The 20,319-nt window shown below is 39.9% G+C and overlaps 3 pseudogenes; all 3 read right to left on the reverse strand.

Moving 5' to 3' along the window:
• Positions 1–539: 539 nt before the first annotated feature.
• LOC149025895 (cationic amino acid transporter 1 pseudogene) lies at positions 540–2,377 on the reverse strand (annotated as a pseudogene).
• A 5,927-nt stretch (positions 2,378–8,304) lies between these two features.
• Positions 8,305–10,115, reverse strand: LOC149025896 (cationic amino acid transporter 1 pseudogene; annotated as a pseudogene).
• Positions 10,116–15,873: 5,758 nt separating this feature from the next.
• LOC149025897 (cationic amino acid transporter 1 pseudogene) lies at positions 15,874–17,689 on the reverse strand (annotated as a pseudogene).
• Positions 17,690–20,319: the final 2,630 nt, after the last annotated feature.

The raw sequence follows: 20,319 nt of genomic DNA on the forward strand, positions 1-20,319 counted from the left end.
CCTTCGAGATCCAAGTCCTAACCACTCCCAAGGATTGCAAAAAGTTCTTTTCCTATGCAGGTTGATCGTTAGGGAGCCCTGTGGCTGTAGTTGTTTTCTAAGAATTAAGGTTAAACTTCTTCAAGACAACAAGAACTGGAATCACAGGATTTTTAGTGATGGACTCCTACCTTGATGAACCCAGATGAAAATTGATGCGAATAGAGATGAAACAGAGAGGAAGATATCATCTCCGGTTTAGATACTGACCATTGTTGGTCAGATCTGTAGCCATTTCGATATTTGGTGTTGGTGGCAGTGAGAGAACAACAGAGAACCGTTAACCGCTGTGAGGCGTAGATATTTTATTGTAATAGAAGGTTAAACTTAGCTAATTCATAAATAATAGGAGTAAAAATAGGTATTTTATTGAATGATTTGAATTTAGTTTAACAAATGTCACAGTGAATATGTAAAGTTGTTCACAACCTATTCATTCAGCCACGCTTATGCCAATCATAAATTACTTCAAAAGTTACAACCGTTGCGTGTATCCTCTTCTACGCTACCTATCATGCTCAGACCGTTACTACAGTTCCTCAGTTTCTGCTTCAACGTTCTTCGTTGTAGTTGCATCAGCTTCACTTACAGCCTCCTTCGCAGCATCGTATGATGCGTGAAGCCCAATAAAGAAGTAATATATTAGAATGATAACGGACCAGATAGCAAATCTTACGAAAGATGCTCCATCGATTGAACCCAACAGGAACACATTAACAGCAATGGAGAGTGATGGCAACCATGGAAACCATGGCACGCTCCACCGTTGTGGAACCTTTGCCTCCTTAACCTTCAACTTCAAACCCAATGTCGCCAAGAACCAAACCGTCACTGTCACCAGATACCCAATCCAGCTTTCGCCATTAATCGCCCAGTAAATCGCCGTCGCAATTGAAGACCCCATGATCAATACCAAGAACCCAGTAAGCGTATTCCGCTCAGCCACCGGCGTAACTCCGTACGCGTAGTATCGCCTAACTAGCAGAGCCACCGCGACAAGTGAGAAGATGAATAGTGTAGAGATGGAAAGGAGGTTCGCAAGCACTTCAAGATCAGTAAAGAAGGCAACAATGCAGTTAGCAAAAGTCATGGCGATGGTAGCGTTCATAGGGGTCCCTGTTTTGCCATTAATGGCGGCGAGCCATGGTGGTGCCATGTGAGTCCTCCCAATGTGGGTAAAATAGCGAGCTTGACCAATGATGGTAGTCAATAGAACAGTAGTCATCCCTTCTAATGCTCCCAGAGCTACGATGTATTTCACCCAATCTAACCCAACAGCCTGAAACGCAACCGTGAAAGGGGCGTCGACGTCGATCATGGCGAACGGTTGCATAAGGCAGAGGACCACTGCGAGAAGGCAATACATAAATATGGTGACCAGCATTGATCCTATAAGCCCAAAGGGCATATCTCGACCTGGGTTCTTGGTCTCCTCAGCCATGGTTGCGACTCCATCAAATCCAACGTAAGCGAAGAACAGAGTAGAGGAAGCCTTGAAGATGCCACGAACACCGAAAGGAGCAAAATTAGCGGTGAAATTGGAAGGGGTAGCTCTGAAAAGCCCAGCAATCGCTATAAAGACGAGAACTACGATATGGGAAATGGTAGCAATTGAATTGAAGCGAGATGAACCTTTGGTGCTAAAAATGGCGACGATTGTTATCGTCACGGAGATAGTAACGGCTATTGGATCAAGTTGGTTGTAATCCTCTGCAAGGCCTGAGACCTTAATCCGGAAATCGCTTGGGTGGTGGTTACATAAGGTAGCGAAGTATGAAGTCCATGCACGAGCGACACCGGCGGCGGTGATGACGTACTCGAATAAGATATTTCCAGCAGCGATAAATGCGACGAAATCGCCAAGTTCTACACGGAGATAAGCGAAGGAACCACCTGCTATGGGGAGTTCGACGGCGAATTCAGTGTAGCAGAGGACAGAGAGGAGAGCAGAGACGCCGGAGGCTAAGAAGGAGAGAACAACGGCCGGGCCGGCTTGGTTTCGAGTTGTGAGGCCTGTGAGCACGAAGATTCCGGCGCCCATAATACCACCGATGCCGAACCAGAGGATATCCCACTTGTTCAGAGTCTTCTTCATGGAATGGTGACTTCGAGATCGAATCTCATTGAGTTCTGTTTCGTCGAGGGATCGGGTGAAGAGACGGTCTTTGAGTCTGGTTTTCGATTCTTGTAGAGCTTTGAGGTAATTGCTCCAGCTTCTGAAAGATTCCTCCGGTAGGAAATCGTCCTTTCTACCAAGCCACCACCAGCATCCGCCACCGTGAGTGTCCTTGGTGGTATTGCCGCCTGTTTCGGTGGTGGACACCGTACCCGTTACCATTGTGTTTTAGTAGTCTAAGTCTACACGTCCGATACCACCAAGGACATTCACGGTGGTGGATGCTGGTGGCGGCCGGTGTAGAAAGGACGATTTCCTCCCGGAGTCTGGGTGGTGAGTGTTTTGGTCTGTGCCCCTATTTATGGGTATCAACGGCTGTTACAACTTACAACTCAGATTTTTACATTGGCTCAAATCTCAATTGTGTGGTAACAAAAATATTAGTTGGTAACAGTCGTTGATACCCATATATAGGTGCACCATTACTCCATTAGTCTGTACACCTATATATGGGTATCAACGGCTGTTACCTTTCTACCAAAAAAAAAAAAGAAAAAAAAAACGGCTGTTACCAATTCTGATTTTTATATTAGGTGAGGATCACTTTTTATCGATTACGATCTATTCAAGCATTAGCCCTGTACAGTATTCTTTATCTTCATGGTTATAAGTTGTGATGGTTACTTATATCTTCATGGTTATAAAGTTGTGATAGTTACTTAACTTATAAATTATTTAGATTTCATTTTTAATATTAAACCATATATAAAGAAGAAAACAAATCGACAAAGAGAGAGAAAAAATGTTAGAACCAGAAGACCAGAGGTACAGTATAGACAGACCAATAACAGTTTCAATAATAAATGAATATATTAAATATATTTTATGTCATAATCACTTACCCGAATGTAGTAGAATGAATGAAAGGAAAACCAGTAAGAACTTTGAAGTGATTATTAGTAATGTGAGTAATGCTAGGCATCCTATATTTGGTAAGGGGAAAAAAGGGTAACTCAAGTTATTCAAGTTACATACGACCAGAAATGAGTCAGTTCTATTTGATGTAAACAAGACAAAGCCCTCTCTTGACGCAACAACGTACAACGTAGAACCAGAATTTTAAGAACTTATCATAAACTGAAAATTATTATTTAAATTGGAATGTGCCTTTACAAGATAACAAGTTCTAAGAACTCCTAGTTCACGTGAGTTTGCTCGATCGTTGAGTGCTTTAAGAGCTTGTGAACAATCCGAATTGACATTGATGTGCTTTAAGCTGGAGTGTGTTTGCAAAAAATGTAACATCATGAACATGTTCTAATTCCATGGCTTTAGCTACAAAGCTATAACCAGTGGTATAGTTGGTAGAAGGGAAACCTCCCACATTATTCTGAAAGTGATGAATTAGTAGTATGACTTATTCCATCATGATTTCAAAGTCTATTCTCAATGTTATAACATGTTCAATCATTATTTGATAAAAAAAAATGTTCAATTATTATTTGATAACAGAATGTGATGAATTAGTAGTATGACTTATTCCATTAAATCTGACCTACTGCTTGGAACAACAATCTCTATCACTCCCTTGACAACCTTGAGATATGTAACTAATGATATTAGAAGTTAATAAAAGATCTAAAAAAGACATGAACATAACCACCATCATCTTACTTGGCACATCATAGAATGCTCCCAAGGTTCATCAACCATTTTTCATCATGATTTCAAAGTCTAAGTTTCCTAGCCTAATAGCTCTGCAAGTAACAGTGAAGCTATTATCTACTTTATTCTGATTTATTAGTGTCATGAGCATGCTTGAAAACAAATTTGGTTGAGTTTACTATTCATGCTTTGACTAGAAACTGATTGAAAGAATGTAGTTATCTTGTCTGTTAAGAAAAGAACTAAACCAGAAGTAAATGACTTTTATCTTGATAGAAGTAACTGATATTCAAGGTTTTCAAGAAGTAATAAATAAGTTAAAGATGTCCTTTCCCAAAAAAGAAGAATAGCATAATGTGTACCATAGGTTCATATTCCACAGAAGAGACAATTCATTCTTCTTGCATTATCATGCAAATATTTATGAAAAGAAGAAAAATAAAAGTGAGTTCTGCAACCAAGAAAACTAGCTAGGAAAAAGCTTCAAAGTTCGACTAAAAGGAAAAAAAACCTTCTACTTTAATCTGCCAATGGTTTTTTAAACTATGCAGAGAATGTCTTAAACTGTACAGAATATTAAAAGTATCATCCACTAAGTGGTCTGTGCATTGTTGCATCTACTTGAGAACCATGGCTGTTGTCAAGCTTGTCAGTTGGAGATCAGACCCAAATGGTTCAAACCAAAGTCCATTTGGGTTTCTTCTTCAGTAGAAAGAGGAAGATTAAGATCAAATAGACAACGAATCTCTGGATACTGTGTCTGATTAGAAACCCATTAGCAGTTTCTGCAACACCATCCATGTCTCCAGTCTGTGATTCCTCAGCATGAAATTCGTTGCTCGAAGACTTGTAAAACTTACTATCATCAACCTGCTCAATGGAATTTTCTGCTTCCTCAATGGAATTTGTTAAATCATGCATTTTAGGTAGCTATCATTATACTTACGTTCTTTCTTCATGTTAGTAACATCTAGTGATTCGATCTCAGATCTCCAGAGTACTCCAATTTCTAATGCTGCAAAAATCTACTTGGCATATGCTGCTTAGTCTTCATTTATTCGATTGACAAGAAAATCTTGTGTTATTGCAGGTGAGATTGGGAGGATGCATGAAGCTAATGTCGATTATGGAGTGCGAAACCTTTTCTAATGGATTATGTATTTCCATTATTTATGGAGGTTTTCCAGAACTGAATAGTATGGATAGGTGGTGCAAGCCTCCCATTATCTTTGTGTGTCTTAAGACTTCTGTTCCTTCTTTTATCCCATCTGTATTAATTGAATTTGACCCTTTTATCTTTTTGCAGAGCCTGATGTAGTTAAAGAAGTAAAACAGAAGCTAGATCTTGGTGCTGTGAAGTTTGAGGTGAGATAGCTTTTAAATTGGGTACTGTTTTCGTTGGTTAATCTATCTTGCCCGCAAGGGGGAAAGAAATGAATCCATTGAGAAAGGGAGCTCCTTACTTTGGTGAGGTATTGATATAAGAACAAAATATGGGGCAATTGGGAATTGGTAGCATTGTTATTAGAGGCATGGAATCTGTTATTGGTGAGTTATCGATTTTTTAAAATTAGTTTTACGATGGATTAGTGTTGGTGGTTTCCCCCTCCCGATTCTCATAAATGACTTGGAACACTGGGAACCTCCACCAAAACTTTCATCCTTTGATGATGCTTCTCTGAAAGAAAATTATGAAGATCCCCAAGAATTATTGTATGAAGTTTGATTTCTTTTCCCCTTTAGAGTACAGCTAAGTAGTTTTGAAACTCCCTTTTACATTGACTTTCTATTGAAGGTGTGTAGCCCTCTGGTCCTCTTTTCTGAACAGTTGGGTGGTGTTTCTCACTAGATTGTTCAACTCATATGAAGGTTGGAAATTGCTGCTTAGGTGGGAATCTCTGGCCTGCTAGTAAGCCTGTGTTGTTTAACTTGAACTACTATGCTTGGTTTCTGGAATAATTGGAATCTATTGTCACATTGTGACGGGCCCCTCTTTTTTTGGAGCATTTCGTGATGTCTAGAGGAATTATTTTGGATTGATCTGTTCTGTTTTTGGATATGCAATTTTGTGAATTTATACTGCCATACTGGGTGGTTATTGAATATTTCCTTTTTCCTGGTCCCCTGCTTGTTAGAACCAGAAGACTAGAAGCACAGTATAGACGAACTAAAATCAAACAAAGAGAAATAGAATATAAAGTATACCTTATGTCAGAACCACTTACCTGAATGTAGGAGAAAAAGTGAAACAAAACCACAGTACGAACTTGAACAGGGTGAGTTGAGGTGTACGTACAATACTTTTCCTTAAGGTATTTGAACGCCCCCTTTAGTGCAGACTGGGTTTAACGTTCTCACCTCCAAGATACAACAACTCCTTAGATCTGAAGGCTAGCAGTCCAACAGATATTACTTGCTAAGGAAATGTATGAATACAACACAGGAATGAAGAAAACAAAAAACTAAATTTTTCTAACTTTGAAATAGTTCGCATGGACATACATCTGCAAGGAAGAGTTATGACTATATGATCAGTCACCTCCCTACAGCAAGACCCAAAATGGGTTTTCTAGATCATTATCCAAGTCCCAAGACCCAAGTCTCAATAGCCTGGTTAGACTAGGGTCCACGGACCACAACCGCAACCATGCCTGATTCGGTCCAGTTCGGTGCATGCGCATGATCCAAACTTAACTTGATAGCTGGTGTTGATTGTTTTTATCATTTGTGGAGTTGATAAATATTTTTCTCTTTATGGCACGATATAAACCTGGGTCCAAGACTTCTTTCCCTGCAACAGAAATCCGAGGAAGTTATGCTCCTCCCTTCCATGTAAGTCTTCAGAATTCAAGATAACATACAACTTCTGGTTAACCGCATTCGAGTGCTCTAGTGGATCAGTGCAAATCAAAACTGGATGAAACTGGAATACTTTGGAATAAAGTAGGAATGCTAGGAGTCATTATACTGCATCTTCTCCAAAGCTCAGTTGATCATCCAACCTGGGCTTTGCTCAGAGATTCAACAGTACCTCCCTTAATTCCCTACTGAAAGTTGAGGCATAGATGACGCATGGAATCTCAACACTGGAGCAATACTATTTGCCTTTCTGGTTTGAATGTATCCATGAAAATAGCTCCTTTTATTGTCAATTATTTTCAACTTAGTCTAAATCGTTTTGATTATATTGTTTTTGTGGGTTGTGTTGTCAAATTAGGTACACTCTTCCGATTGTAAATTTTTGTGTAATCTTATAACTATTGACATTCTGTGTATTTCCTTTTGTATACACAGCTTCAACACAGGGGTGGGCCCTTGGGTTGTGTAATCTAAACCATTGATATTTATTTGTGTATTTCCTTTGTATACGCCGATTAAGACAGGGCAGGTCTTGGGTTGTGATCAAATTAACTTAACCATCGGAGGTGGTGGTCTAGTGGTCCCAAGCTCACTCCCAAGTGGTTTGGTAAACTTCATGTCTTAGGTTCGAATGCCCTCTGCTTCTCTGTTTCTTGCATTAGACAGTTGTGTGCTCTTTGGTTTGGACATGAGTTATACCAGCTTCTGTGGACTATACCAGGCCTGTGGTGGGGCTTCGCTGACGGGGCCAGTGTTTGCGCTTGTAGTGCACAGGGCTAATGCTTGCATAGGTCGCACTCGCTAAAAAGTTTGAACATTGCGTAGCGCGGGGGGCCCTCTTTTGTTTACCAAAAAAAAAAAATCAAATTAACTTAGTATTCGTGTGTATATCATTTCTTTATCATCGTCAAATATTTTGAATATCTGCTGCTTTTCTTTTGGGGTGAGGGTCCCTACACCAGTCCTGATCATCTCCCTTGCTGTGCTCTTCTGATGGCTAAACTGTTTATTTTTTTAATATATTACTATTTTTATTTGTGGGTTTCACATCATTTGTAGTTGTAAGGTCATTGGCATCTGTACTCTCCATCGAGGGAGATGATCCATACTCTCCCTACTTTAGTATGACAACATCTTGGTTAAAGTTTATTGCTCTGTATGCAAGAGGGAATTAAAGAGAAAGGGAAATTCTCTTAAAACTTTCCCTTCCCCACCCTGGCCCCCAGGAGAGGAAAGAAAAAAAAGGAAAGAAAGAAAGAAACCTTTCATTAAGAGTAGCCAATTGGCTGAACCTAATCCTGTCTTTTAGAGCTTGATTGGATAGACGGTTACGTCGATGTAAAAGACTAATACCCTTCTACCAAAAAAAAAAAAAAAAAAAACTAATACCCTGAAATCTGGATCAAGAAGAATCCATAAATTTTCCTAAATTTGTTTTTGATGAAATAGATATTTTATTAGAAAGCATTAATTTGATTCATCCTATTTGGAGACACTAAATTAAACGAACACAGGACCTCCCATATGGTTGGGTTGTTATGGGCGTCACTATCCTACCATTCATAAATTATTTCAAAAACTACAACCGTTGCTTGTATCCTTCTACCCTGCCTATTATACTCAGATTATCAAGCCGTCTTTACTACGGTTCCTCAGTTTCTGCTTCAACGTTCTTCGCTTCGCTTACAGCCTCCTTTGCAGCATCGTATGATGCGTGAAGCCCAATAAAGAAGTAATATATTAGAATGATAACGGACCAGATAGCAAATCTTACGAAAGATGCCACATCGATTGAACCCAACAGGAACACATTAACAGCAATGGAGAGTGATGGCAACCATGGAAACCATGGCACGCTCCACAGTTTTGGAACCTTTGCCTCCTTAACCTTCAATTTCAAACCCAATGTCGCCAAGAACCAAACCGTCACTGTCACCAGATACCCAATCCAGCTTTCGCCATTAATCGCCCAGTAAATCGCCGTCGCAATTGAAGACCCTATGATCAATATCAAGAACCCAGTAAGCGTATTCCGCTCAGCCACCGGCGTAACTCCGGACGCGTAGTATCGCCTAACTAGCAGAGCCACCGCGACAAGTGCGAAGATGAATAGTGTAGAGATGGAAAGGAGGTTAGCTAGCACTTCAAGATCAGTAAAGAAGGCAACAATGCAGTTAGCAAAAGTCATGGCGATGGTAGCGTTCATAGGGGTCCCTGTTTTGCCATTAATGGCGGCGAGCCATGGTGGTGCCATGTGAGTCCTCCCAATGTGGGTAAAGTAGCGAGCTTGACCAATGATGGTAGTCAATAGAACAGTAGTCATCCCTTCTAATGCTCCCAGAGCTACGATGTATTTCACCCAATCTAACCCAACAGCCTGAAACGCAACCGTGAAAGGGGCGTCGACGTCGATCATGGCGAACGGTTGCATAAGGCAGAGGACCACTGCAAGAAGGCAATACAGAAATATGGTGACCACCATTGATCCTATAAGCCCAAAGGGCATATCTCGACCTGGGTTCTTGGTCTCCTCAGCCATGGTTGCGACTCCATCAAATCCAACGTAAGCGAAGAACAGAGTAGAGGAGGCCTTGAAGATGCCACGAACACCGAAAGGAGCAAAATTAGCGGTGAAATTGGAAAGGTTAGCTCTGAAAAGCCCAGCAATCGCTATAAAGACGAGAACTACGATATGGGAAATGGTAGCAATTGAATTGAAGCGAGATGAACCTTTGGTGCTAAAAATGGCGACGATTGTTATCGTCACGGAGATAGTAACGGCTATTGGATCAAGTTGGTTGTAATCCTCTGCAAGGCCTGAGACCTTAATCCGGAAATCGCTTGGGTGGTGGTTACATAAGGTAGCGAAGTATGAAGTCCATGCACGAGCGACACCGGCGGCGGTGATGACGTACTCGAATAAGATATTTCCAGCAGCGATAAATGCGACGAAATCGCCAAGTTCTACACGGAGATAAGCGAAGGAACCACCTGCTATGGGGAGTTCGACGGCGAATTCAGTGTAGCAGAGGACAGAGAGGAGAGCAGAGACGCCGGAGGCTAAGAAGGAGAGAACAACGGCCGGGCCGGCTTGGTTTCGAGTTGTGAGGCCTGTGAGCACGAAGATTCCGGCGCCCATAATACCACCGATGCCGAACCAGAGAATATCCCACTTGTTCAGAGTCTTCTTCATGGAATGGTGACTTCGAGATCGAATCTCATTGAGTTCTGTTTCGTCGAGGGATCGGGTGAAGAGACGGTCTTTGAGTCTGGTTTTCGATTCTTGTAGAGCTTTGAGGTAATTGCTCCAGCTTCTGAAAGATTCCTCCGGTAGGAAATCGTCCTTTCTACCAAGCCACCACCAGCATCCGCCACCGTGAGTGTCCTTGGTGGTATTGCCGCCTGTTTCGGTGGTGGACACCGTACCCGTTACCATTGTGTTTTAGTAGTCTAGTCTACACGTCCGATACCACCAAGGACATTCACGGTGGTGGATGCTGGTGGCGGCCGGTGTAGAAAGGACGATTTCCTCCCGGAGTCTGGGTGGTGAGTGTTTTGGTCTGTGCCCCTATTTATGGGTATCAACGGCTGTTACAACTTACAACTCAGATTTTTACATTGGCTCAAATCTCAATTGTGTGGTAACAAAAATATTAGTTGGTAACAGTCGTTGATACCCATATATAGGTGCACCATTACTCCATTAAGTCTGTATACCTATATATGGGTATCAACGGCTGTTACCTTTCTACCCAAAAAAAAAGAAAAAAAAAGATAAGAAAAAAAAAAACGGCTGTTACCAATTCTGATTTTTATATTAGGTGAGGATCACTTTTTATCGATTACGATCTATTCAAGCATTAGCCCTGTACAGTATTCTTTATCTTCATGGTTATAAGTTGTGATGGTTACTTATATCTTCATGGTTATAAAGTTGTGATAGTTACTTAGCTTATAAATTATTTACATTTCATTTTTAATATTAGACCATATATAAAGAAGAAAACAAATCGACAAAGAGAGAGAAAAAATGTTAGAACCAGAAGACCAGAGGCACAGTATAGACAGACCAATAACAGAATCAAGAATAAATGAATATATTAAATATATTTTATGTCATAATCACTTATCCGAATGTAGTAGAATGAATGAAAGGAAAACCAGTAAGAACTTTGAAGTGATTATTAGTAATGTGAGTAATGCTAGGCATCCTATATTTGGTAAGGGGAAAAAAGGGTAACTCAAGTTATTCAAGTTACATACGAGCAGAAATGAGTCAGTTCTGTTTGATGTAAACAAGACAAAGCAATCTCTTGACGCAACAACGTACAACGTAGAACAAGAATTTTAAGAACTATCATAAACTAAAAATTATTATTTAAATTGGAATGTGCCTTTACAAGATAACAAGTTCTAAGAACTCCTAGTTCACGTGAGTTTGCTCGATCGTTGAGTGCTTTAAGAGCTTGTGAACAATCCGAGTTGACATTGATGTGCTTTAAGCTGGAGTGTGTTTGCAAAAAATGTAACATCATGAACATGTTCTAATTCCATGGCTTTAGCTACAAAGCTATAACCAGTGGTGTAGTTGGTAGAAGGGAAACCTCCCACATTATTCTGAAAGTGATGAATTAGTAGTATGACTTATTCCATTAAATCTGACCTACTGCTTCGAACAACAATCTCTATCACTCTCTTGACAACCTTGAGATATGTAACTAATGATATTAGAAGTTAATAAAAGATCTAAAAAAGACATGAACATAACCACCATCATCTTACTTGGCACATCATAGAATGCTCCCAAGGTTCATCAACCATTTTTCATCATGATTTCAAAGTCTATCTAAGTTTCCTAGCCTAATAGCTCTGCAAGTAACAGTGAAGCTATTATCTACTTTATTCTGATTTATTAGTGTCATGAGCATGCTTGAAAACAAATTTGGTTGAGTTTACTATTCATGCTTTGACTAGAAACTGATTGAAAGAATGTAGTTATCTTGTCTGTTAAGAAAAGAACTAAACCAGAAGTAAATGACTTTTATCTTGATAGAAGTAACTGATATTCAAAGTTTTCAAGAAGTAATAAATAAGTTAAAGATGCCCTTTCCTAAAAAAGAAGAAGAGCATGATGTGTACCATAGGTTCAAATTCCACAGAAGAGACAATTCATTCTTATAGCATTCATCATACAAATATTTATGAAAAGAAGAAAAATCAAAGTGAGTTCTGCAACCAAGAAAACTAGCTCTCATGCTAGAGAAAAAGAAAAAAACTTCAAAGTTCGACTGAAAAAAAAACCTTCTACTTTAATCTGCCAATGGTTTTTTAAGCTATGCAGAGAAAGTCTTGGACTGTACAGAATATTAGAAGTATCATCCACTAACTGGTCTGTGCATTCTTGCATCTACTTGAGAACCATGGCTGTTGTCAAGCTTGTCAGTTGGAGATCAGACCCAAATGGTTCAAACCAAAGTCCATTTGGGTTTATTCTTCAGTAGAAAGAGGAAGATTAAGATCAAATAGACAACGAATCTCTGGATACTGTGTCTGATTAGACAACCCATTAGCAGTTTCTGCAACACCATCCATGTCTCCAGTCTGTGATTCCTCAGCATGAAATTCGTTGCTAGAAGACTTGTAAAACTTACTATCATCAACCTGCTCAATGGAATTTTCTGCCTCTCTCAATGGAATTTGTTAAATCATGCATTTTAGGTAGCTATCATTATACTTACGTTCTTTCTTCATGTTAGTAAACATATAGTGATTCGATCTCAGATCTCCAGAGTACTCCAATTACTAATGCTGCAAAAATCTACTTGGCATATGCTGGTTAGTCTTCATTTATTCGATTGACAAGAAAATCTTGTGTTATTGCAGGTGAGATTGGGAGGATGCATGAAGCTAATGTCGATGATGTCGGTTACAGAAGTAAAACAGAAGCTAGATCTTGGTGCTGTGAAGTTTGAGGTGAGATAGCTTTTAAATTGGGTACTGTTTTTGTTGGTTATTCTATCTTGCCTGCAAGGGGGAAAGAAATGAATCCATTGAGAAAGGGAGCTCCTTACTTTGGTAAGGTATTGATATAAGAACAAAATATGGGGCAATTGGGAATTGGTAGCATTGTTATTAGAGGCATGGAATCTGTTATTGGTGAGTTATCGATCTTTTAAATTAGTTTTATGATGAATTAATGTTGGTGGTTTCCCCCTCCCGATTCTCATAAATGACTTGGAACACTGGGAACCTCCACGAAAATTTTCATCCTTTGATGATGCTTCTCTGAAAGAAAATTATGAAGATCCCAAAGAACTTGGGATTATTGTATGAAGTTTGATTTCTTTTCCCCTTTAGAGTACAGCTAAGTAGTTTTGAAACTCCCTTTTACATTGACTTTCTATTGAAGGTGTGTAGCCCTCTGGTCCTCTTTTCTGAACAGTTGGGTGGTGTTTTTCACTAGATTGTTCAACTCATGAAGGTTGGAAATTGCTGCTTAGGTGGGAATCTCTGGCCTGCTAGTAAGCCTGTGTTGTTTAACTTGAACTACTATGCTTGGTTTCTGGAATAATTGGAATCTATTGTCACATTGTGATGGGCCCCTTTTTTTTTGGAGCATTTCGTGATGTCTAGAGGAATTATTTTGGATTGATCTGTTCTGTTTTTGGATATGCAATTTTGTGTATTTATACTGCCATACTGGGTGGTTATTGAATATTTCCTCTTTCCTGGTCCCCTGCTTGTTAGAACCAGAAGACTAGAAGCACAGTATAGACGGACTAATATCAAACAAAGAAAAACAGAATATAAAGTATACCTTATGTTAGAACCATTTACCCGAATGTAGTAGAAGAAGCGAAACAAAACCAGTATGAACTTTTCCTTAAGGTATTTTAGCGCCCCCTTTAGTGCAGATTGGGTTTGACTTTGACGTTCTCACCTCCAAGATACAACAACTCCTTAGATCTGAAGGCTAGCACTCCAACATATACTACTTGCTAAGGAGATACAAATACAGCACAGGAATGAAGAAAACAAAAAACAAAATTTTTCTAACTTTGAAATAGCTCGTATGGACATACATCTGCAAGGAAGATTTATGACTGTATGATCAGTCACTTCCCTACAGCAAGACCCAAAATGGGTTTTCTAGATCATCATCCAAGTCTCAATAGCCTGGTTAGACTATGGTTCACAGACCACAACCGCAACCATGCCTGACTCTGTCCAGCTCGGTGCATGCGTGTGATCCAAACTTAACTTTCTATCAGCATACACCCCATTTAGGAGCTATAAATGTATATATAAACGATATAATCATTAGCTCCATCCGATGTGGGACTAAACACATATAGTAAATTAAATTACCTTATGTATATGTCGAATTGTCAAAATGCTTTGATTGGAATCTATACATCCAGAAGAGTCTAAAACAAAATTAAGAAGATAGAGTTTAAATGTTTTGAAACTTATATAAATAATATATTATATTATATTATTATTTTATTTATTTATTTATTTAAAAAACAAAAATCCAACACTGCCTGGCCTGCTCCCTTCATCTGGCTGCTGGGATCTCATTCACGATTGAGGAAATAACTATGAGACTGAATTGGATCTTTGTATGAAAAGAGTAAACAAATTATCATTGCTTTCTTGTTACTTAGTGTTTCAACAATTTTTATTCAGAAATAACTGTCACAAAAGCAGGAGGGTCAAAAGTGTACCTGATAACTAATAATCTTAGACCATGGGAGAGTTTTGTGGACAGGGCTGTTACTTGATAGCTGGTGTTGATACCCAGAGACCTGGGGACGGATGGAATGCATCAATCACTGGGGTGGGCTCAAAGTGTTTACGGTTACAAGGTTCCAGTATACCCAGCAGCTGGTTTTGGCAAAGCTCTGTGTTGGGTGTAGTGGTGTACTGAGTGGCCTATCGAAATAGATCTCTACCACATAACTGGAAGCTTCTCCTGGTTGATTTGCATTTTCTGACCACTCAATGGAGGTCACTGTCCGTGGTCTGATTGACTTGGATTCTCAGGTGTAATTTGTCTGCCGAATGCTCAGAGCTGATGGCACAGCATTAGATAAATGACTATATATATATATATTTTTGAACTGCATCAGTCCCTAAACTGATGGTTGGAATCGTTTTGATTATATTGTTTTTGTGGGTTGTGTTGTCAAATTAGGTACACTCTTCCGATTGTAAATTTTTGTGTAATCTTATAACTATTGACATTCTGTGTATTTCCTTTTGTATACACAGCTTCAACACAGGGGTGGGCCCTTGGGTTGTGTAATCTTAACCATTGATATTTATTTGTGTATTTCCTTTGTATACACAGATTAAGACAGGGCAGGTCTTGGGTTGTGATCAAATTAACTTAGTATTCGTGTGTATATCATTTCTTTATCATCGTCGTCGACACTTATCTCGGCAAAAGGTCTGTTGATGGCGAAGCTGGTCTCCAAATATTTTGGATATCTGCTGCTTTTCTTTTGGGGTTAGGGTCCCTACACCAGTCCGGATCATCTCCCTGCTGTGCTCTTCTGATGGCTAAACTGTTTATTTTTTAAATATTTTACTATTTTTATTTGTGAGTTTCACATCATTTGTGGTTGTAAGGTCATTAGCATCTGTACTCTCCATCAAGGGAGATGATCCATACTCTCCCTACTTTAGTATGACAACATCTTGGTTAAAGTTTATTGCTCTGGATGCAAGAGGGAATTAAAGAGAAAGGGAAATTCTCTCAAAACCTTCCCTTCCCCACCCTGCCCCCCAGGAGAGGAAAGAAAAAAAAGGAAAGAAAGAAAGAAACCTTTCATTAAGAATAGCCAATTGGCTGAGCCTAATCCTGTCTTTTCGAGCTTGATTGGATAGACGGTTACGTCGATGTAAAAGACTAATACCCTGAAATCTGGATCAAGAAGAATCCAGAAATTTTCTCAGCGTTAAATTTGTTTTTGATGAAATAGATATTTTATTAGAAAGCATTAATTTGATTCATCCTATTTGGAGACACTAAATTAAACGAACACACAGGACCTCCCATATGGGAGGTTGGGTTGTTATGGGCGTCACTATCCTACCATTGGCAAATCATAAATTATTTCAAAAACTACAACCGTTGCTTGTATCCTTCTACCCTACCTATTTTACTCAGATTATCAAAGCCGTCGTTACTACGGTTCCTCAGTTTCTGCTTCAACGTTCTTCGTTGTAGTTGCATCAGCTTCACTTACAGCCTCCTTTGCAGCATCGTATGATGCGTGAAGCCCAACAAAGAAGTAATATATTAGAATGATAACGGACCAGATAGCAAATCTTACGAAAGATGCCACATCGATTGAACCCAACAGGAACACATTAACAGCAATGGAGAGTGATGGCAACCATGGAAACCATGGCACGCTCCACAGTTTTGGAACCTTTGCCTCCTTAACCTTCAATTTCAAACCCAATGTCGCCAAGAACCAAACCGTCACTGTCACCAGATACCCAATCCAGCTTTCGCCATTAATCGCCCAGTAAATCGCCGTCGCAATTGAAGACCCTATGATCAATATCAAGAACCCAGTAAGCGTATTCCGCTCAGCCACCGGCGTAACTCCGGACGCGTAGTATCGCCTAACTAGCAGAGCCACCGCGACAAGTGCGAAGATGAATAGTGTAGAGATGGAAAGGAGGTTAGCTAGCACTTCAAGATCAGTAAAGAAGGCAACAATGCAGTTAGCAAAAGTCATGGCGATGGTAGCGTTCATAGGGGTCCCTGTTTTGCCATTAATGGCGGCGAGCCATGGTGGTGCCATGTGAGTCCTCCCAATGTGGGTAAAGTAGCGAGCTTGACCAATGATGGTAGTCAATAGAACAGTAGTCATCCCTTCTAATGCTCCCAGAGCTACGATGTATTTCACCCAATCTAACCCAACAGCCTGAAACGCAACCGTGAAAGGGGCGTCGACGTCGATCATGGCGAACGGTTGCATAAGGCAGAGGACCACTGCAAGAAGGCAATACAGAAATATGGTGACCACCATTGATCCTATAAGCCCAAAGGGCATATCTCGACCTGGGTTCTTGGTCTCCTCAGCCATGGTTGCGACTCCATCAAATCCAACGTAAGCGAAGAACAGAGTAGAGGAGGCCTTGAAGATGCCACGAACACCGAAAGGAGCAAAATTAGCGGTGAAATTGGAAAGGTTAGCTCTGAAAAGCCCAGCAATCGCTATAAAGACGAGAACTACGATATGGGAAATGGTAGCAATTGAATTGAAGCGAGATGAACCTTTGGTGCTAAGAATGGCGACGATTGCCATCGTCACGGAGATAGTAACGGCTATTGGATCAAGTTGGTTGTAATCCTCTGCAAGGCCTGAGACCTTAATCCGGAAATCGCTGGGGTGGTGGTTACATAAGGTAGCGAAGTATGAAGTCCATGCACGAGCGACACCGGCGGCGGAGATGACGTATTCGAATAAGATATTTCCAGCAGCGATAAATGCGACGAAATCGCCAAGTTCGACACGGAGATAAGCGAAGGAACCACCTGCTACGGGGATTTCGACGGCGAATTCAGCGTAGCAGAGGACAGAGAGGAGAGCAGAGACGCCGGAGGCTAAGAAGGAAAGAAGAACCGCCGGGCCTGCTTGGTTTCGAGTTGTGAGGCCCGTGAGGACGAAGATTCCGGCGCCCATAATACAACCGATGCCGAACCAGAGGATATCCCACTTGGTCAGAGTCTTCTTCATGGAATGGTGACTTCGAGATCGAATCTCATTGAGTTCTGTTTCGTCGAGGGATCGGGTGAAGAGACGGTCTTTGAGTCTGGTTTTCGATTCTCGTAGAGCCTCGAGGTAACTGCTCCAGCTTCTGAAAGATTCCTCCGGGAGAAAATCATCCTTTCTGCACCACCACCGCAAGCATCCGCCACTGTGACTGTCCTTGGTGGTATCGCCGCCTGTTTCGGTGGTGGACACCGTACCCGTAACCATTTTACTGTAGTAGTCTAGTCTACACGGTGGAGTCTGGGTGGTGAGCGTTTTGCTCTGAGCACCTATTTATGTATCAACGGCTGTTCCCAATTGAGATTTTTATGTTAGGTGGGGACCATTTTACGCCTCAATTTTTATATATGTATATATATATTTTTTAAAAGAAAAAAAGGAAATGCAGTAGCAACGACCTAGCGCCCCTGCTATAACCCAGTATTCCCTATTTCATGGTTTAAGTTGTAATAGTAGTAACAACGACCTAGCGCCCCCACTCCCCCCGCTATAGCCCAATATTCTCCATTTCATGGTTTAAGTTGTGATAGTTCGTTAACTTATAAATTATTTAGATTAAAACAAATCGACAAAGAGAGAAAAAAAAAAAAAAAAAAAAGAGAGAATAAATTGAGATAAATTTCAGGAGACTTGCCTGGGATGAAGGTTTTATCCCTTAGGATGGAACTTTTGACCAACAAGGTCCTATTTGACAGTTGGCTCGACAAAAGCCTTTGGATTTAAATTCTTTCAATGTGAAATTTAAATTTGAATTTCGGACCACTTCTATAATGCTCCACTAATTTTTTTCACCACACATGGTGTGAGACCGTATGGGTCTCGTGATTTCCATAAAAAATTTGTGCTGGAAAAACATGCCTATGAAAGGTGATTCGAACTACCACTTGTCATGTAGTAGTTGTGTTAGATTTGTCTTTTATCATAAAATGCATATCTTAAGAAGGAATGTGTGTTTTATTCATATAGGATGACTCAGCTCGACTAGAATTTTACAAGCAGTTTGATCACTATGCTATCTCCTAATTTCAAAAAAGTTGTTCGTCTCTTTACTTGCTTGCCTATGGCTCGACCATTAGGTTTAGTCCATTTGGCCTATGCCCGGTTGATCTGGTCGACCCCGGTCCATCGGGTTCGTTGATTGATCCGCCTAATTGCAAACTAGGCCAATTTGGATTGGAGGCCCACATCAATTGAGTTCCCTTTTACACTCTCCAAACCTATTTCTAATAAGGGCTCGTGTTCTTTTGTATCGAATATGTTATTATATGTCATTTTCCAGATCTTTCAACTAAATTTAGAAAATTTCATTATGAGAAAGCATTCAAAGAAGACAAACTTGAAACATATAAAGTTTTGTTAACTGTAGGACTTGCATCACTCCTGTAGTTAACCAAAGCATTTTGAACTCGTTTTTTTCCTTGATTTTTGACTCAGCTTTTGGCTAGGCTCACCATGACTCCCTTTCCTACCTCCCTTTTTCTTGTTCCGTTGAAATCTTTCCTACCTTTTTGGTCAAATGTAATATATTCTTTTTCTTTGTATGCTTTCGGAAGTATCCCTTGCTTTATCCAAAAAAAAGGAAAAAATTCCTTTGCGATATTGGTATTTTTGAAATTCAAATGTTACAATTAAAAGAATAGAGAATACGATGCGCAGGAGACACAATAAAAAAAATAAAAATGGGCACAAAGTGGTCCCCATCTCATACAAACATCTGATTTGTTACATCTATTAATTCCCATAAATAGGTGTTCAACCCCATTCCGCCGCCGAGTCCGGATCACTTCCATATGATGTTTCCCTAAGAGTCTGGATCAACGACCCCACGCTTCTGACCACAAAGATCAGTGGGGTCCACGGTGAAAAACATTTTTGAAAAAAATAATTTTTTTTTCCACTAGTGGGACCCATTGGTTTTTGTGGTCAAAAAGCCCTCGACGAGGAGATGATCCGGATTTCTTCCCTAATGGGTTTTGTTTTTTTTTTGGTAGAAGCTTCCCTAATGATTTTTAATTGCACATATTATGTGGAGTCATGTAGGTCAATTAGGCTCTTTTTTGTATCAATTCTTATTATTTATTATGAGATTTTATTTCATTATTTTAAGTTATTTGATATTTATTATCAGTTTTATTTTTATTTAAAAGAGAAAATTGCACTGGTATTTCAAAATGAAGGCTTTAAAGCACTTACACCCCACTTTATGTTTAAAAAGTATAGAGACCCCAAAATTGGATTTTCATTAGATAGATTTTTCAAATTTATCACTTGTCATGTAGTAGTTGTGTTAGATTCGACTTCTATCATAAACGCATATCCCTAAAGGAGTATGTGTTTTATTCATATAGGATGATTGAGCTCGACTAGAACTCTAGGAGCAGTTTGATCACTACGCTATCTCCTAATTTCTAGGTGATCGAAAAGTTGTTTGTCTCTTTTCTAACTTGCCTATGGCTCGACCATTAGGTTTAGTCCATTCGGCCTATGCCCGGTTGGTTTGGTTGACCCCGGTCTGTCTGATTTGTTCACATCACTTAATATGGTGAAGTAGTGTGTGAAAGAAGTACAATCCTTTGCCGGTCGGATAGAGGATCCAAACTCCCAAAGTTATCGTCTATGCTACAATGATTATTGATATGGCATCCACTACCGAAACAGGCGGCGACACCACCAACAATGATTAATGATATGGTAAGGTTTAAAGTATTGGTCAGGTGATTTTAAGAGACGTATCATCTTGTAACTAGTAATGTATCGCCATGACTAATATATTTTAATGTAATTTAATGAAGAAATGTATCAAGATATATGATATCGGTTGGGTCAAATATGGATACTGTAAAC

This window comes from Hakea prostrata, chromosome 2 (genome assembly GCF_041222555.1).
Source record: "Hakea prostrata isolate BN-2017 chromosome 2, UWA_Hpros_2, whole genome shotgun sequence".
NCBI classification, from domain to species: domain Eukaryota; kingdom Viridiplantae; phylum Streptophyta; class Magnoliopsida; order Proteales; family Proteaceae; genus Hakea; species Hakea prostrata.